Raw genomic sequence first — 19,526 nt, forward strand, 5'->3', positions numbered from 1 at the left:
TTACTATAGAATTAACAAATCATCCTAGGGTTTCATTTCTCATGGTGTAGCAACATGCATGCTTTGCCTAGTGTACGACCCATCATCTAAGATGTTCTTATTCAATTCTTTCTCACACCATTATTACCATAGAATTGACAAAGCATCCTCAAATGTCATTTCTCATGGCACATGTAGCAACATGCATGATTCAACTATATTTAATGGTGCACATGCATAATTGTGCACCATTATTACTATAGAATTAACAAATCATCCTAGGGTTTCATTTCTCATGGTGTAGCAACATGCATGCTTCAACTATCTTTAAATATGCACATGCATAACCATGCACCATTATTGCTATAAAATTAACAAAGCATCCTAGGGTGTCATTTCTCATGGTACATATAGTAGCATGCACACTTAAACTATCTTTAATCATGCACATACATAACATCACATCACACATGCACTAAAAACCTAGGGTAAAAACCTAGTGTGTGTCCAATATCCGATAGACCCCCACCACTGTTGAGATGTCAAGCTCAACATGAGCTGACACTTATGATCTGCTTGGGTGAGTGTTTCTACCACTTACATCACTGGTGTGTTTGGTAGGATGCTGACATGATGGATCTTCACTACTGATTCGATAACTGGATTATACCATCTACTAGTCCACCACTAAGTTATGGCATACTTATCTTGCTCGCTCACTCACTTAGCATGTTCACATTATGGACCGCATGTACATAGTACCTTAGTCCACCACTGAGTTATGGAATACTCTTACCAGTTCACTCACTTAGCGTGTTCACATTATGGACCACATGTACATAGTACTTTAGTACTTATGTTGTATTTTCCTTGTCTTTGGTACACCTCTTTTTTGTTGAGAAGAAGAAGAACAAATTTTCAGCCTCTCATCTTGTGTGTTCTCTCCTGAGGTTTGTGTGAGTGTGTGTGTGCTTGCAAGAGTTCAAGCTCTCTTCCCTCGTGCATCTTTTCATGGTAAAATTTGGGCTCATTTTTGGGCCCTCTAAGGAATGCCACATCATAAAAAATGGGACCATGGTAAATTTTTTTGTAGATCAACTCCAAATTTTTTGGAGGTTACATTTATAGAATCTACTCTTCAAGATCTTTCCATTGATATATAACATGACCCATGGGTTTGGACATGACCCATGGAAGATGTACAAAAAGTAGGTTCAAAAGTGATAATGTGGACCGTTATGGTAGCCTTTAACTTACTTGATTTTGAGGAAAATGATATATCTTGAGCTTAGGAACTCCAAATGTTTCAAAGTTTGAAATTATAAGATCTATTTTTTAATGATATTTCTAATGATATGTCATATGATGGGGTTTTAACATAAGGTAAGAAATGTTCACCCGTCGTGGCTCCCATTTTCAAGGCAAAGATGGCACAAAATCCCTTAGAGGGCCCAAAAATGAGCCCAAATTTTCCCTAATGTGAGCGGCAAGCAAAGAGAAGTGCATGAAGTGGCACGAGGGTAAGAGCTCACCTACTCTTCTCCCTTTGTGTTGGCTACTGTCGTTGGAGTTCTTTGGGAGAAATTTGTAAAAAATACCGATTGAGGAGTTTTTGCAGGAGCGCGCATCTTGTCCTCCGTTTTTGAGTTAGGAGGTGTTCGTGCACTATAGATAGATAAGTTTTGATATTATGCAAAACTTTATTTTTGAAACTAGAAGAAGGGACTTTGGTTGTGTAGACATTGTGTGTATTACAAAGAGGTCTTACAAGTGTTATTGGGTGTATGTATGCACATTGAGGTCACTAGTTGTTGTGACAGTTTGGGTGTAGTATAGTACCATTGCAAAATACATCAATTTGTGCAGGTCAAACAAGAGTGTTATTTTGGGTGAATTTGTGTTGCGGATAGTATATAGGACACCATGATTGGGCATATGCAGTATGCCAGGTCACCCAATGAGGCATGGGACACCTTGGTGAAGTTGTATGAAACTAATACCAAGGCATGAAAGATTCAGTTAAAGAATGAGCTTCATATTGTGGAGAACAAAAACATGTATGTGAATGATTATGCCTTGAACATCAAGGAAATTGTGGAATCCCTTGCATCTATTGAAGGGTAATCAAAATTATGGTCAACAATAACAGTCCCATGAATCACAACAACACACAGGTGGAAGAGGCTAGTTTAGAGGTAGGGGGAGTCAAAGAGGTTATGGAAATTGGAAAAGATAGCAAAATAATACATGAGGCTGTTTTTAAAGTGGCAAAGTTGGGCATTTGCAGGCAGATTGCTATAAGAAGCAAAATGACATGAGAAATGGAAAAGTGTAGCAAAATAACTGTGCGTCCTCTAGCAAAAGTAATGAGGACAAGCAAAATAACTGTGCGTCCTCTAGCAAAAGTAATGAGGACAATGGAAGGTTTTTTGTTATGCGGCATGTGCTTAATGTTGTGTCGAGAAATGATGTATCCCGCATCATGCAATGATGATACATATATGGTATGTGGATTCAGGTGCTTCAAACCACATGACCACTCATGGTGGTGAGTGGTTCAAGGATATGAAAAATCATGAAAAGCTAGGTTTTATTGAAACAGGAGATGATACTGCTCATCTAATTGCCCACATTGAAAATGTGCCATTGTCTATGCAAGATGGTAAGGTCAAGTACCTAGCAGATGTACCTCACATTCAAAATATTACAAAGAATATGGTTTATGTTGGCCAGATGATTGAGCAAGGTTTGCAGGTGCGCTTTAACCCTGATGGTTATTATATTAAAGACTTTAAAGATAAGTGTAGGTTGGTGTTATGGGTCACCACACCTCCAAGAGGGATCTCTACACATTCACCTAATGGATGAGCAATAGATCAATGCCTTGATCTCGATTCCCTTGAGGTCTCCCTTGTGTCTTTTCATTATGAGAAAATGCCTTATATACATTTGGCCCTTATTCACACTTGGGTGTCGAAAACTTACTTACTAGGCCTTGGGTGGCCAATATCTCATAATGTATAACCTCTATAGTGCCTTTTCATGACACTTATTAATGTCCTCAATTGAGGATCATGTTGTTAATCCAAAATGGGATTAACATCCCCCCTTCTTGATGTAGGTTTTGTCCTTAGAACCTGTGAGGTCGAAAGACCTGGTCACCGAACTCATGTCGATAGAAATTTTGTCTGGATTGGAGCTTCTGAAGAGTGCGATGGAATGCTGAGTGTGACTTCCAAAATCCAGTGTCCACCATATCTTTGAATGTAACATGCATGTAGGCTGCTGGAAGGCATCGTTCAATGGTAGTACAACATTATACCTCTGTCTGAAGGCCCTTGATTCATGTCGAACTTGAGGTGCTCTGCTTCAAAGCCATCGTAGGCTTCTTTGGGTTGATCTATTAGCACCACCAATAATTTCATAAACCTGACACTTTCCACAATGGCGAGTTTAGGTATTCTTCACCATGCTTTGATCCATGTCAGCATCTGTTGTCTTTGTTCTTGAATATGGCCAAAAGTTGTTGGTGTGAAGATAGGGAAGTTGTAACATACATGTGAGTCCCTGTTTTTGGCCTCTTGGATTTCTAGTGGTGTCCACCTTCTCTTCATAGGCATGTACAACGGATCTACCCTCATTGTTGGTGGTGCGCTCATGTATACTCGGCTCTATTCTGGAACTGACAAGAACTCCTTCCTCTAGTCAGGTTGGATTCCAAAATCTGTCAGTTGTGGTTGTTCTTCATTATTGATGATGGTGGCGTAGCCATCTCTCATGTGGGCACAGGATGTGTCCTTCTCCATCTCCTAAAACAGTACTGATCTCATGAATGTGACAATGCGAATTTCTAGCAAATCAGCTAAATGAGGATTGGCGAGCCTTGTGTGTTTTGCCACATTTGCCCACAATGTACCCTCTCCAGCCAAAGGAAGCAATTCTTCTAAGTTGAGGCATGGAGCATGCAGAGGGTATGGTACATACCCTCTGCCTTGTTGGTGTGACTGCTGAGTATGCCTCTGGCATGATGTGGCGAGTAGTAGGCTCGAATGGAGTAATCTGCATCATGAAAACTTTGAACTTGAGCTTTGGCTTTAAAACGGATTGCCTGCTCGAATAAATTCCTTGTACTCTGCAAACTGTCAAAGAATCCAAGACATTATTTTCAACGAAAGGCGCAAGGTCATCTTGTGGAGTGAGATTACGTACCTCCTGAGGTTGCCGTGGTGGGGATGGGTTAGGTGCCAGTACCTCCTTGGGGGCGAAAGCGTTAGTAAGAAACTCTATCTCGGGAGGAGAGAAAGAAGAGTAAATACAGTCAGCGTGGGATGAGTTAGTAGGTGGCAGGCTAGGATAGGGGTTAAGAAGCTTACTAGCTATATTAGAATATACAGGGTAAGTGGATTTTAAAAATGAAGAGGAACTTTCTTCTTGACCTTGACCGGAGCTAGGGGGTGGGTGGTTAGGCTTATGGGCTTTAAAAAAGTTTTGTATTTTGAGAATTTCTTCATTATTGATATGAGGGTAGTTTATGTGAGTGTCATCATAATTATATCGGACATTGGTGAGCATAGCTTCTAAATGCTTGTGGATATTAGTATAGAGTTTAAGTGTACCGACAGGGTGATATAATGTAGACTCACAGATATTCAAATGTTGGTGAGTGTTATACACCTCCAGCCACCCATGTGACTCATCATCCATTGGTAAGTATTTGCTACCACCTCGTAGTTGACTGGCATCTCTGGTATACCATCTGAACAAATAGGTCAAGTTTTTCGATACTATTGTCCAATATTTCTAAATTTTGAAGCACGCGACACCAACTACGGAGGTTTAGCACTATAGGATGTAAGGGGTAGAAGAATATGTCTTATGGGTTAGTTAATACAAGGTCACCCCTCAAAATACCCATGATTATGGTTGGGTCAGCATCTCTTTCAGTATTTTGTTTAATTAGTGTTAATTCTCCTAAGCCTATATATTCAGCTAGGTTTATATCATACTGAAGTAACGAGAGGGTTAGCATAGATAAAAACAAGGAAAGAGTGAGAGGAGGAGCCTGAGAAGTTACTGGCAGCTGGCCCAACTCTGAGGCATGGTCAAGGAGGATACGTAGATCATCGTTCAGCTTCAGGCGCTGACTTCTTTCTTGTGCTGCTAGCTAACGCACCAGATCTTACAGGTGGGAGGGGGTATTGCTGAGGTGGTTAGAAATTGTCATTTCCCTGATCATCCTTTCAGCATCCATCTCTTCAAATCTCCTGGTTGCATCTTTATGGGCTCGTCGGGCAGTTGCTTCCCTTTCTTGTGCTTCAATAATTTGATGGATCCTTTGCGCCGTGCCAACCTCTGAGTTTCTTGTAGTTGCATTATAAGTTGTGTCACGGCCTCTTGATGCTCCAATTCTTTCCTATGTGCATCTGCTTGGTTTGCACTTATTGTTTCGTTGAGGGCTTTGATCTTCTCTGCATGTGCTTTGTTTGCCTGTTCTCTTTCTTGTTACAGATTATGTGCTCTTTCTTGCTCTGCCTTGAGCTGTGCTATCAGTTTCTCGATTTGCTAGTGTGAAGCACATCTTCATTAGCCTTTGCATTATCTTGGCACTCCTTGATTTGTTGTGCCTACAGTGTTGTGAGGTTCTGTGTGTGGGTGACCTCTTTCTGGAGTTGATCTTTTTCTTGCTCCAGCTTGGCGTTTAGGTTAGCATTGTCATTGATCTTTTGTACAATTGTTTGGCTTAAGACGAGGTTATTATTTTCCAAGGAATTGTACCTTTGTTCTTACTCCTCTGCAGCCTTTAAGCTCTTCATGATGACCTCCCTATGAGTTGACTCTGCTGCTTCAAGGTTTGCCTTTAAGCTTTGCACTCGTGTATTTGCATCCTTTAGCTGCTTCCAAAGGGTGGCGTTCCTATCATGGGGCATGTGTGTCATTAGTAGGTGGCAACGCCATACTTTTTTCTCTTGCTCCCAATTTTCATTTGATAGTGCTTTACGTGGATTGTAAAGGAGTGCATCTAGGCCCTCCATTGAATTCTGCATGAATTGTTGATAATCAATGTCTTGGAAGAAGGCTAGCTAGGGCAGTTTTTTTTTATCTTCTAATTTCCTTCTTTTGTCTGGACTTGAAGGCTCTGGAGTTCTTTGTCTTTTACTTGATTCTAGGGGAGCCTCCATTTCTTGTACTGGGATTGTTGCTTCTTCTACTTCTCGTTCCTCCGCAGCTTGTTGTCTCATTGCTTGTTCCTGAGTTATGTCTATTAGTGTATCTTCTAGGCTTGAATCCTTGAGAGGAGAGAGGTCTTTAAAAATAAGCTCTGTGGGGCTTGTTGGGGGGGTGCTTTGTTGCGGGGGTTCCTGCACGGTAGGGCCGGGTATCTTCTTGAAGGAACTCTTGGTACGTGCGGATTTCTGATGCCACTGCCTCTTCCAGTTGTTGTGATTCTGGTGCTACATCGATGAGTAATCCTCTCATCTTTTTATTTGTTTTCTTTCATCGGTCCTTTTTTATCTGCTTAATGAGATCCTGGGTGTCCATAAATATAGCTTGCCCTTCCTCTACCTTGCTAGCTGCTTCTATAGGTTGGTCTAGCATGAGTGCTAATTGCATATTCTCTTCAGGTTCAGGTTCTTTCAGAGGCCTCCTTGCTACATGATTGAGGACCTGTGTGAGGAGGTATGGATTGCTGATCTTTGATTGATGGGCCTTCAAGTAGTTTTCCATCTCCTTATGCAGATAGAACACCCAATCCTCCTCCTTTTCTTCATAAGCTATGGCAATCGTGATTAAGCCCACTCTATTGTATCTATCTACAGGCTTTATTTGCATTATGAGAGACATTGCTTTGCATGCCTTTTCTGTAGCTTCATCTTGGATATTGTCATATTCGGCTCCATTTGAATTATAAGCATCCTTCTTGAGCATATCCTTTATGGGCATCATACCAATGTTGTGCTTGTGGGCTTTCATTACAGTTGGAAGTTGTAAGGCATCTCTGATTAAGTCCTCTCTGTGATGAGGAGCTGTTCTGTGGTGCCATTAGCCTTTGTAATCTTTCCTCTCTTTGTTTGCTTGTCGTATGTCTTCAGGTACTCCCGTGCAGAGGTCTGTGTCGATTGCGTGGGGAAGTACCTCTGCCATTCTACCAAGGCCTACTTTGTCGAGTTTGGTCTTTATTTCTGCATCTTGTAAGATGTAGAGACACTCTGGGTTGTGGCACTGGAGAGTCAGCTTCCCATGGGTGTGATGATTTCCTTCTGGATGAGGGTGCCCTGGAATGATTGGGCGTAAGGGCCCAAGAAATTCATCTTTAGCTTACTTGATCCTTGTTGTTTGTGGTGGCTGACTGGTGGGAACCCCGAAAACATCAAGTATAGAAGGTACTGTAGCACAAAGTCGTACCGGTGCTCAACGCCTCAGATGATGGCAGAAATAGAAACGGTATATAGCCCAACGAAATGCCGTATTTTACAAAGAAACGGTATATAGCCCAACGAAATGCCGTATTTTACAAAGAAAACCTATGGACGTCGAGTGGTTGAGATACCTTGAGGCCACTAAGGTACACGATGAGTTCTCAAAGGATTGGGGTGAGGAGTTGAGTAAGATATCGTTGGAGGGAAGGCACAAAGAGAAAGTCATACTTCAAGAGCCAGACGCACCCAAGCTTACAAAAGCAAGGCACCAGAGTAGCCAGCCCGTAAGCTGCACATGCCCCAGCCACTACCTTGGAGGTCTTCTGGAAGAACCTGCCAATCTCTTCGACACCATCCACTGAGAGCAGCGCCCTCCAGTAGCCCAGGAGCCTGTTTTTTTTTCTCAGTCGCCAGCAGTCACACCACTATTCTGCGCCCCTTTCTTTGGTTCTGTCCTGCAGCTACCCAGAGAGTCCCCCCCGTACAAAGCGATCGCTTCTTTTTTTCTACAGCCGCCCGACTCCCTTGCTTTGCCAACCTTCTACAGCCTGCGCTGGCAGCAAGGTTGGCTGCTACGTGGCCATTGCTTTAGTTGGCCATATTTTTATTATATTATATTTTCATTTTGCTTAAAATCCAATGGATGGCCACCCTCACCTTTTCACACCAATGCTCAATACTACCTTGGCCACATCAATAATTGCTCCCCGGTTTCCATACCTCTTCAAAAACAGTCTTCCACTCACTTATACTTGGGCGTATACACATACTCAGAGCCGAACGACTGATATCATCTCCAGTGGACCTCTCACCGGACAGGCCTGTACATGCTCACATCAATACCATCTACTCTGTACACTGGCAATGCTCTCAAAAGCAAAACCTCACACATGCCATGGGGTGGTTGCAAGATGAGGTTATCTAGTTTCATGTCGTGGGCGCCCCTGGCTTTAGCTGAAAAACAGGCATTTTTTCAAGAAGAATAGCCAATCTCTCATAGTTAGCCAAGGAGTTTCACTTCAAGGTCTTCTAATGAAACATCATATGCAAAGTTGGGCACCTAAAACTATAATCTGATCGAATATCCAATAATTGCAAATCCCCTTTTCTTTGGGAACCAAGTTTGTATACAGGCCCTGTCCTAGGTTTAGACAGGTATAGTGAATGTGAGTAAATTGCCTATAACTTTTACATTATTACTCATATGATGTTCCCACTTTGCATATCACAAATACAAATAACATAGAGCTTAACTTGATTTATCGAGTAATTTTTGATGTGTTCTACTATTTTCTATATTATTTAAAAGATATTAGAATTGTTAAAAAACATACTATTTTATCCTCCCACCACATCTACCATTTAAAATGCTCAAATTGTATGGATCTAGTGATGATTAGATTGGGAAAGATTAGTATAATGTGGGTATAAGGTAAAATTACAAATCTAACGGTTTGATTTTTGTAGATTTACTTTGGAAAATTTATTATGACTGTCAGAGGCCCATTAAATCAATAGTAATTTAATTCTAGAAAATTAAATATTGAATCTTTCAATCTAAAAACTCAAGGGATCAATACTCTTGTTGCCATGAATTTATTAAAAAAAATTTGGCTTGATTTGAGTATGGGAAGGTCCATTTTCAATCCTCCCAAGTGAAAATTCCCATATTGTGTCCACTCTCCCCTTTTCAAGTCTAAAACCAATCCTAGTTAGGTTTGGAAATCTAGGCTTGGTAAACTTCACAGCTTAGGTTTCATTCCATGTGTGAGGCTTGGGTAGGCCCAAACCTTATATATGCATGCCACTTTATGTCCACGTGAGCATCGAGAGGATCCACATAAGCAGCTTGCCACCTCCACCCTCCATGTCAACATGGTCAACCTAGTTGACTCCCCACCTCATGATCCTAGTCATCATTAATGCCACATCATCTTGCCACCTTTGCATGCCACCTCGCACATGGTGACATGGCATGCCACATCATGGAATTGCCACATCAACCATAATAGTGCCACATGTCAAGAGAATGCCACGTGTCATGCACGCTTGTGACACGTGGCATCTCCTTCCCACCTCCCCTCTTTTTTCAAAAACATATTTTTGGAAAAGTTAATTTAGTAATTTAGAGAAATAGAATATAGAAATTTAAATAATAAAATATATGTAACTTATTAAATAAAAGAATTTAAAATCACTAATTTTAAAAGATTATATTTTGGGATTAGATCAATAAAAATATTATTAAAGATCATATTATTAATTTTAATTTTTTTTTATTTTTATATTTCTTAAAATTTTTTTATGTAGAATAAACCTTTGAATAAAATTTGAAAAAAATACTTTATTTAAAAAAACAGTTATATAATTATAAAATAAAAGATTTCTTTAAAGATATATTTATATATCTAGTAATGATAAATATTTAGACTTGTTAATAAATATTATAAATAATATTAATTTTTAAGTGGATAATAGTTTATCTTTAATTATCTTTATGTTTATCTTAGTTATCCAATCAATCTTAGATAGGAAATCCAGTGAGATTTGAAGTGGATAACCTATTTTTCCTATATAATCACACATCTCTAGTACTATCCCACACTTATCTCTAGTACTATCCCATCATTGAGCCTTTATAATATTTTCTCTCTTAGCTTCCTTGAGAATGGGTTCTCAAAGTCGTAGGAGTCGGAAACGTGATAGGACTAGACTCCCCCCCATCCACCAAGTTCAAGAGGAGGAGAGGAGAAGGGTAGCTCGTGAGAGAAAGAGAGAGTGGAGAGCACGTCAACGAGCAACACCTTCCATTGGCGATGATCCAAGCCTTGCTCCTCCTCTTCCACTTCCTCTCCCTTCGCCCTCTTCCCCCCCACTACCCCTTAGTTTAGATAATCCACATGAACCCGCCCTTCTTGAGTCCTCTCTTCTACAAGAACCCACCCCCCCTCCTTTGGGCGCCCTTCGTGTGGATAGGAAAGAACTATCAAAGTCAGGGGCACATCGTCGTGCCCATGCAATCTTCCATTCCTATTTCAAAGACCTCACGTCTTCATCACAGGCATGTGTGCTTGATGCTTTGATTGATCTGCCCAACATGGCCAACTGCTGCAGGGCGCTTTCCGACATTGGAGGTCGAAGAGAGAGGAGAGCTGGCATGGCGGTGCTACAAAGTGTTCGTCATTCCTATATAGTTAACAAGAAGAGGAACTCTGCGGACGCTTTGGCTGCTCGACGGGCTATTGTGGCAGCCCATAAGTAGCTCCCAAATGAAGGGTAAGGTTAGTGCCACATCTCGCATCCTTTCCATAGCACCACACGCACTTAGAGTTGGGTCTATTAGGCGACAAAGTTTAGATGCCAATGAGGTTGGTGCTATGTGGGCGAGTAGTGGTCTTGTAGCTAGGCATGATCGCCTACTAGATGAAACCACTAGAACCTTGATAGAAAGTTTTTGGGAGGAGAATTGTCGTGCATCGCCAGTTTTCAAGAAAGCTTTGCGTAAGAGAGTGACAAGAGGAGTGTTCATTGAGCACGGTGCTTGCTTTCTTGAAATGTCCCAAACTGAGTTGTATTCTCAGTTTGTGGCTTCGTATCCAGAGCTTAAAATTGGGCAAAGGTCATTTGAGGGGTGTAAGCCTTGGTTTGTGAGGTACTCACGTCAGCGTGACACATGTTGTTGTCGCTACCATGTTGAGTTCAAACTTTTTTATGATGTGTTCCGTTCTCTTAGTGGGCATAGAGAGTTGCCTCGTAGTCCACGTGATTTCATCCACTCTCTTTTGTGTGCACGCACGGAGGATGCCCAGTTCCATAGGATGCCTTGTGTGGAGAGCAATTGCACATCATGTGGTTCACTTGCACATCTACAGATGGTAGATCTTGATGCAAGTGACCAAGAGATAGTGGCATGGCAACGTTATGAGTATGTGACACACCAGCTCCAGAGTGGTGGACAGTCCAGGAAGTTGCAGCTCGTGGACAAACATACACCACATTGTCACTTCACAGCCACATTTAGGGAGCAGATCTACCCCTACATACGGCACAGTCATTGTGCCAAGTGGCAGGATCGTCAGTTCCGAGCATGCCTAGCAGAGTTTCCTATTGGTGTGGTCGTCTCTGTGATTGATTTTGCAGAGAACTACACTTTCACACCTTTTCAGGAGATACAATCTGAGTATTACTTCTCAGAGCAGGTAATGGTTATATTTTGTAATATTTGTTTTATGTTTGAGCTACATTACTTAATTGATTTTTTGTGTCCTAAACGTATGTATTGCTTACCCCACCAGGTTGCTATTTTGGTCCACATTAGCTATCGACATGCAGAGGCTCATGTAGATGGGATAGCGAGTACCCCCGAGACCCGTGTCATTATTCGAGAGTATCATTTCTATATCAGTGATGATCGTTCACATGATGCACATTTTGTGCAACACTGTTTTCGTCTCCATGACGATTTTTTAGGAGATTGTGGGATCAGACATGTCCAGCGATGGGTTTGGTCGGATGGTTGTGGCGCACAGTTCAAGTCATCACGTCAATTCTATTGGCTCTACAGGTTGTACTTATGGCTTTCTTTCATTTACAATTAAACTAAATTCACTAGAACATCTTAAAGAAAACAATAACTAAGACTATCTTTTATGGATTTATAGGTGGCATGTGCAGTCTAGTATCCCAGTGATTTGGTCATTCTTTCAGACTGGTCACGGGAAGGGTGAGCATGATGGTGCAGGCGCGTGTGTGAAACGTGCCTTGAGGCGTCATCAGCTGCGACAGGATGCTCAGCGGTTCAGAGATGCGGGCCACGTAGTCGAGTGGTGCTCCCAACATTTGTGTGGGAGTGCAGCATCATCGTACCCCAAACGTGATGCTCGGATTGTCAGGAGATTTTTTTGGCATGTGGATGGTGGCACGATTGACCGTAGAGCCTCCCATGATTGTGACACAATACCTGGCACCTTGGGCTTACATTCCATCAGGAGCACGTGCATGGCGGCCCCCACGATTTACACACGACGGTTTGCATGCTTCTGTGGAGCATGTATGGATGGCGATTGGTCACATTGTGCCTCGAGAGGATGGGCAGATGCATGGATACAGACATTCCTCTCCCCCGAGCATCCTTCACATCCAGTGGTGTCTGATGAGCACACAGGTCCTGCGTTCATGGTCAGTTATGATGACCTGACAGATTTGCTACAGGAGGGTGATGTATTTGCTGTTATTGCCAGTGAGGAAAATAGCGAGGGAGTAGACTACTATCTGATGAGTTGCACTAGGCCAAAGTGCATGCTTGACCAGGATACAGTGGATGATCATGGGTTTTCTTATGACGCCCATAGCATGATTGTGGCAGGCCGGTTCTACCAGCAGATTCGACTTCATCGAGGGAGTCTTGAGTTCCAGCAGTGGAAGTGGGAGTTAGAGGCATTTCAGTTCTCTCATCTAGTGGTTGCTACCAGGCTCACTCTTGTTCGAGTACAGAGCCGAAAACACAGTTCTCACCCTCGTTTTCGGCTTCGAGTGGATGACCATGAGAGCATTCTAGAGCAGTTGAGAGCTAGAGAGGGTGCTGCTGACTAGATCTCTATCTTGATAGTGACTAAACTCAGACTAGCTGGGTTAGCTCACCTACATTGTACTTAGATTTTTGGGCAGTGACTAACCTCAGACTAGCTGGGGTAGCTCATTTTCATTCTGATGTACTTATTTGATGTTTATATCATTATGAGTTTTCTCATTATTGAGTATCATTACATTTTAGTTGATGTTCTTGATTTTATTATATTTTTTAACACTTTGGCTATCATATTGTTTGTTGAAAATCTCCATGCCATCGTACCCAAACATGCTCTGATGGGGACCACTGATGGGGACCAAACTTTGCAAGCATGGGGAGGGGACCCACCCCCACATGCTTGCAAAGTTTGGTCACAATCAAAACATGTTTGGATTGGTAATTGGCGCCCAGTGCGGGTTTTTGAAGTCTCTTGGTGCTTAAGAGGCCATGGAAAATCCGGGCCTTTCCCATACCATCGTACCCAAACATGCTCCGATGGGGACCAAAATTTGCAAGCATGTGGGGGTGGGTCCCCCCCACATGCTTGCAAAGTTTGGTCACAATCAGAGCATGTTTGGATTGGCAATTAGCGCCCAGTGCGGGTTTTTCAAGTCTCTTGGTGCTTAAGAGGCCATGGAAAATCCGGGCCTTCCCCATACCATCGTACCCAAACATGCTCTGATTGTGACCAAACTTTGCAAGCATGTGGGGGGGACCCACCCCCACATGCTTGCAAAGTTTGGTCCCCATCGGAGCATGTTTGGGTATGATGGTATGGGGAAGGCCCGGATTTTCCATGGCCTCTTAAGCACCAAGAGACTTGAAAAACCCGCACTGGGCGCTAATTTCCAATCCAAACATGCTCTGATTGTGACCAAACTTTGCAAGCATGTGGGGGGGACCCACCCCCACATGCTTGCAATGTTTGGGTACGATGGTATGGGGAAGGCCCGGATTTTCCATGGCCTCTTAAGCACCAAGAGACTTGAAAAACCCGCACTGGGCGCTAATTGCCAATCCAAACATGCTCTAATTGTGACCACACTTTGCAAGCATGTGGGGGGGACCCACCCCCACATGCTTGCAAAGTTTGGTCCCCATCGGAGCATGTTTGGGTACGATGGTATGGGGAAGGCCCGGATTTTCCATGGCCTCTTAAGCACCAAGAGACTTCAAAAACCCGCACTAGGCGCTAATTACCAATCCAAACATGTTCTGATTGTGACCAAACTTTGCAAGCATGTGGGAGTGGGTCCCCTCCCCATGCTTGCAAAGTTTGGTCCCCATCAGAGCATGTTCGTGTACGATGGTATGGGGAAGGCCCGGATTTTCCATGGCCTCTTAAGCACCAAGAGACTTCAAAAACCCGCACTGGGTGCTAATTGCCAATCCAAACATGCTCTGATTGTGACCAAACTTTGCAAGCATGTGGGGGGAACCCACCCCCACATGCTTGCAAAGTTTGGTCCCCATCGGAGCATGTTTGGGTACGATGGTATGGGGAAGGCCCGGATTTTCCATGGCCTCTTAAGCACCAAGAGACTTGAAAAACCCGCACTGGGCACCAATTACCAATCCAAACATGCTCTGATTGTGACCAAACTTTGCAAGCATGTGGGGGGGACGCACCCCCACATGCTTGCAAAGTTTGGTCCCCATCGGAGCATGTTTGGGTACGATGGTATGGGGAAGGCCCGGATTTTCCATGGCCTCTTAGCACCAAGAGACTTCAAAAACCCGCAATGGGCGCCAATTGCCAATCCAAACATGCTCTGATTGTGACCGAACTTTGCAAGCATGTGGGGGGGACCCACCCCCACATGCTTGCAAAGTTTGGTCCCCATCGGAGCATGTTTGGGTACGATGGTATGGGGAAGGCCCGGATTTTCCATGGCCTCTTAAGCACCAAGAGACTTCAAAAACCCACATTGGGCGCTAATTACCAATCCAAACATGTTCTGATTGTGACCAAACTTTGCAAGCATGTGGGGGTGGGTCCCCTCCCCATGCTTGCAAAGTTTGGTCCCCATCAAAGCATGTTTGGGTACGATGGTATGGGGAAGGCCCGGATTTTCCATGGCCTCTTAAGCACCAAGAGACTTGAAAAACCCGCACTGGGCGCTAATTGCCAATCCAAACATGCTCTGATTGTGACCAAACTTTGCAAGCATGTGGGGGGTGGGTCACCCCCACATGCTTGCAAAGTTTGGTCCCCATCGGAGCATGTTTGGGTACGATGGTATGGGGAAGGCCCGGATTTTCCATGGCCTCTTAAGCACCAAGAGACTTGAAAAACCCGCACTGGGCGCCAATTACCAATCCAAACATGCTCTGATTGTGACCAAACTTTGCAAGCATGTGGGGGGGACCCACCCCCACATGCTTGCAAAGTTTGGTCCCCATCGGCCGGAGCATGTTTGGGTACGATGGTATGGGGAAGGCCCGGATTTTCCATGGCCTCTTAAGCACCAAGAGACTTCAAAAACCCGCACTGGGCGCCAATTACCAATCCAAACATGTTCTGATTGTGACCAAACTTTGCAAGCATGTGGGGGTGGGTCCCCTCCCCATGCTTGCAAAGTTTGGTCCCCATCAGAGCATGTTTGGGTACGATGGCATGGAGATGTTCAACAAACAATATGATAGCCAAAGTGTTAAAAAATATAATAAAATCAAGAACATCAACTAAAATGTAATGATACTCAATAATGAGAAAACTCATAATGATATAAACATCAAATAAGTACATCAGAATGAAAATGAGCTACCCCAGCTAGTCTGACGTTAGTCACTGCCCAAAAATCTAAGTACAATGTAAGTGAGCTAACCCAGCTAGTCTGAGTTTAGTCACTATCAACAGCAACCCAATCAAAATCGTCATCTCTAACTGCCGGTCGACGTGCGCGTCGAGGCTGCTGTGCACGTCGAGGAGGCTGTGCCGGTTGCGGGGGTCGTCGAATGTCTAGGGGGAGGTCTGCCTCAAAGGCAGGATCGTGAGCTGGTGCCGGTGTACTCGGGAGCTCACGAGTCCCAAAAGCTGCTATGGCCCTCTCTCTCTCTCTACGTCGTGCTAATGCAAGACGCCTCTGTCTGTAAACCCAAAATCTATAATCTGCAATGGTGCGTGTCTGCCACTCTGCTCGTGTAAGCTCCTCTGCTGTAAGGACACGCTGCTCATGAGAAGCAGCACTGCTGCTAGCACCATCACCCGTGCCACTAGGGCCAGCACCACCCACGCGCTTATATGCTGTGACCTGGCTCTCATGTAGGACTCTCTGGTAAGCGTCGAACTCATGTGAGCTCCACTCTATCTCAGGAGGCACCTCAGGCTCCTGGGCTCTATCGTCGAAGGCGTCGAGTCCCAAGTCCATAGCTCATGTAAAGTCGACAGGCCTGCCAGTCCTGGCATCTACTCGAACAAGGCCTGGGTGAAGATCATCGATGCCCAATACCCTATACGTCGCTAGGTCGACGCGTGCACGGCAGGATGGGCATGCTGAGAACCGGACTAGCTCCTGGGTGATGCAAGACAAGTGGAAAATATGTCCACATCCCAGGGCATATCCTCCTGTACTATCAATGTCCTCGATACATAAACAGCAGCACGCATCACGTAGGAAGGGTGGTGCATCTTGCGGGAGAGGTCGTCGAAAAACCTCTGTGACAGGCCGTGGATATAACGGTAGGTAAGGCACTGTCACGTCCGAGGATCTACGATACTCTCGAACATGCAGCATCAGCTGCTCTGCCCTGTGCTGGGCAATCTGCTCCATAATCTGATGATGCTGTGCCTCAGCTCTGGAGCTCTCTACCTCGGTCCGAGCCTACGCAAAAAAGTAAAGCATTAAAATAATTGATTAGTCTCTCATTAGGTATTACTTAAAGAAATTTATAACTTAGGCCCTTAATTATAACTCTTTTACGTGCAAGAGAAACCTACCTGCTGGATGTCGGACTCTCTCAAATGCTGTGCCTCTGCAGTATAGCTGCCTCTGCCATCTGTAATGCAGCTCGGAGGCGGTCAATCTCCGCTCTCGCCTCTACCAACTCCTGAGTGAGCCTCTCAGTGGTAGGTGTGGGAACCTGCGTGACACAATCAACCATGCTGCTCATGTAAAAATATAGAAAAGTACATATAAACATGAAGATAAATGACCAAAAAAACTTAAGACGTAATATATATGTAAATACCTCCACATCTGTCGTCGGTATAGATCGTGAGAATAGGCACACCACGTGCTAGATGCTCTCCGTGGTACTCCGTACGTCAATGCCGACCTGTGTGCCAAGAGCCTCTACTGTCGACAATGGCACAAATGAAGGATCTGTGGTAGGTGCTACACGAAGGGCTGGTGGAGGCCGCCTACCCTGGTCCTGGAGACGGCCTCGGCCAGCACCACCACCCGGACGATGGCTAGTGTAATCGACCTCCTCCCCTAAGACAAACTCCGCATATAACTGCTTTGCGAAGTATATGGGAATCTGGCGGTTGTTCGGCATCCTCCCATATGCGGCAACATATCGACTATAGATATGTGCCGCCATACGAGGATGCGAACACCGCGAAATAGTGAGGGGCTTGCCCGCCCCAGGCCTCATCCCACGACTATCGAGGAAAAGATCTAGGTAAGCTCCATCCCTAATAGGAGCAAGATCACAGACCTGACGATATGTCAGGCCATGTGACACAAGAGCAGCGCGATGGTGGGCTATCCACTCATCTACATAAACAATATCGTGAAGGCTACGAAGGGACGCAAGCATCGCCTCCAAGTCTGCCACGATATGTAATGTAGACGGAGTGTCTCTAGCACTCCTACGGATAGCCGCTAACTCGCGGTCTATCTCCGCGATGAGGTCCGCAATAGATGAGCGGCCCTCCTCGTGGCCCTCCATGCTAAAACCTAAGCCAAATGTGAAGGGTCTAATGTGAAGGGTCTAATGCTTAGTGCTAAGTAACACTAATGAAGCTAAAAACAAAGCTAATGGGCTCACTAATACTAATCCAAATCAAGAGAGCAAGGAGAGTGAAAACGACTTGTGAAAATGAGGCAAAAAAAAAAGTTTTCCGGTTTTATAACCTCGATCGAGGTTCGGTAACATCATGCAATTTAGGGTTTGCAAGATTAACGCTCTGGATATTAGGGTTAGTGTAACATACGGCCAAGATACACACCTAATTTTAGGGTTGGGGAAGGATCGACGGCTGAGATTTGATATTACTATCTCGTTCGAGGTACATGGACGGCCACGATTTAAAGGCATTACCACGACAAGGTATCTCGACGGTCAAGATTCATTATATACCTCGATCGAGATATTTAAACGGCCAAGATCGCATCTTCCAACGTACGTGAATGGACGGTATAGATTGCGTTTCCGTATCTCGATCGAGATAATTGGACGGTGGATATTGCATCTACGTATCTCGATCGAGATATTTGGACGGTGCAGATTGAATCTCTGTATCTCGATCGAGATATTTGGACGGCTGAGATTTGAACTCAGTATCTCGATCTAGATATTTGGACGGCTGAGATTTGAACTCAGTATCTCGATCGAGATATGGGGACGGTGGAGATTGTATCCCATTACCTCGAACAATGAATGGTCGCGATTGGATGTAAATTTCTCGTTCGAGATACGTGGACGATGAAGATGTGCTAGTCAAATATGCCTACGGGGATACAGCGTGGCCCTGATGTGGATCCGAGTGGCATAGATATCTCGATCGAGATATTGTGGTGGCGGTGACATGTATTGGTGACATGGATGACGCCTAGAAACCCGGACCTGCTAGCGTGGCATTAGTTGGCATCTCGATCGAGATATGTCGATTTAGGCTCGGGAGGCACGTGTCGTCTTTTAATTCGTGGCACTATCACGATCGAGGTACTCCGCCCAAGATGCATGGATGTCCCAATTTTAGAGAGAGTGAACGAAAGTGAGTACCCTCATCTTGCAACCACCCCATGCACACATATGTACACATTACCAACTCCTATTTTGTCCACACATATTTAGCAACCCCCTACTTTTGTTGAGACATTCATGTCCAGTAGCTGTACAAACAGGAATGAAATATTCAGGTCTTCCTCTGTACTCTCCACAACCTCCTGACATGCATCACTGACATGCATCACAAGCTTCCTGATCTTCTTCTTTCAAGGCTAACATCAATCGAGCAAAATATTTCTTCAATCGTAAACCATTCACTCTCCTTTTGTGCTTCTTTCCATTCAAATCAGCAAGCTGATAACTCCCATTATCAAATTTTCTCTCAACTTTATACGGACCTTCCCACTTTGTCTGAAATGCAGTATGAAAAGTACTATCCAGCTTGCTATTATACCTGAGAACCAGATCACCCTCTTCAATTTCTTTTTGCTCCACCTTCTCATTCTCTCTCTCTTGTCTTTTCAATTGCATAGCTGCATAGTGATCAAATGCTAGCTCTCTGTCCAATTGGACTATTTGCAAGGCCAGTAATCTTTCTCTATAACAATTAATAGGCTCATGCCCTTCTTCAACCAGGAACTTCAAAGCTGGAATTTCCACAT

This window comes from Cibotium barometz, chromosome 14 (assembly GCF_041138505.1).
Source record: "Cibotium barometz isolate CiBa-2024 chromosome 14, ASM4113850v1, whole genome shotgun sequence".
In the NCBI taxonomy this organism is placed as follows: Eukaryota; Viridiplantae; Streptophyta; class Polypodiopsida; order Cyatheales; family Cibotiaceae; genus Cibotium; species Cibotium barometz.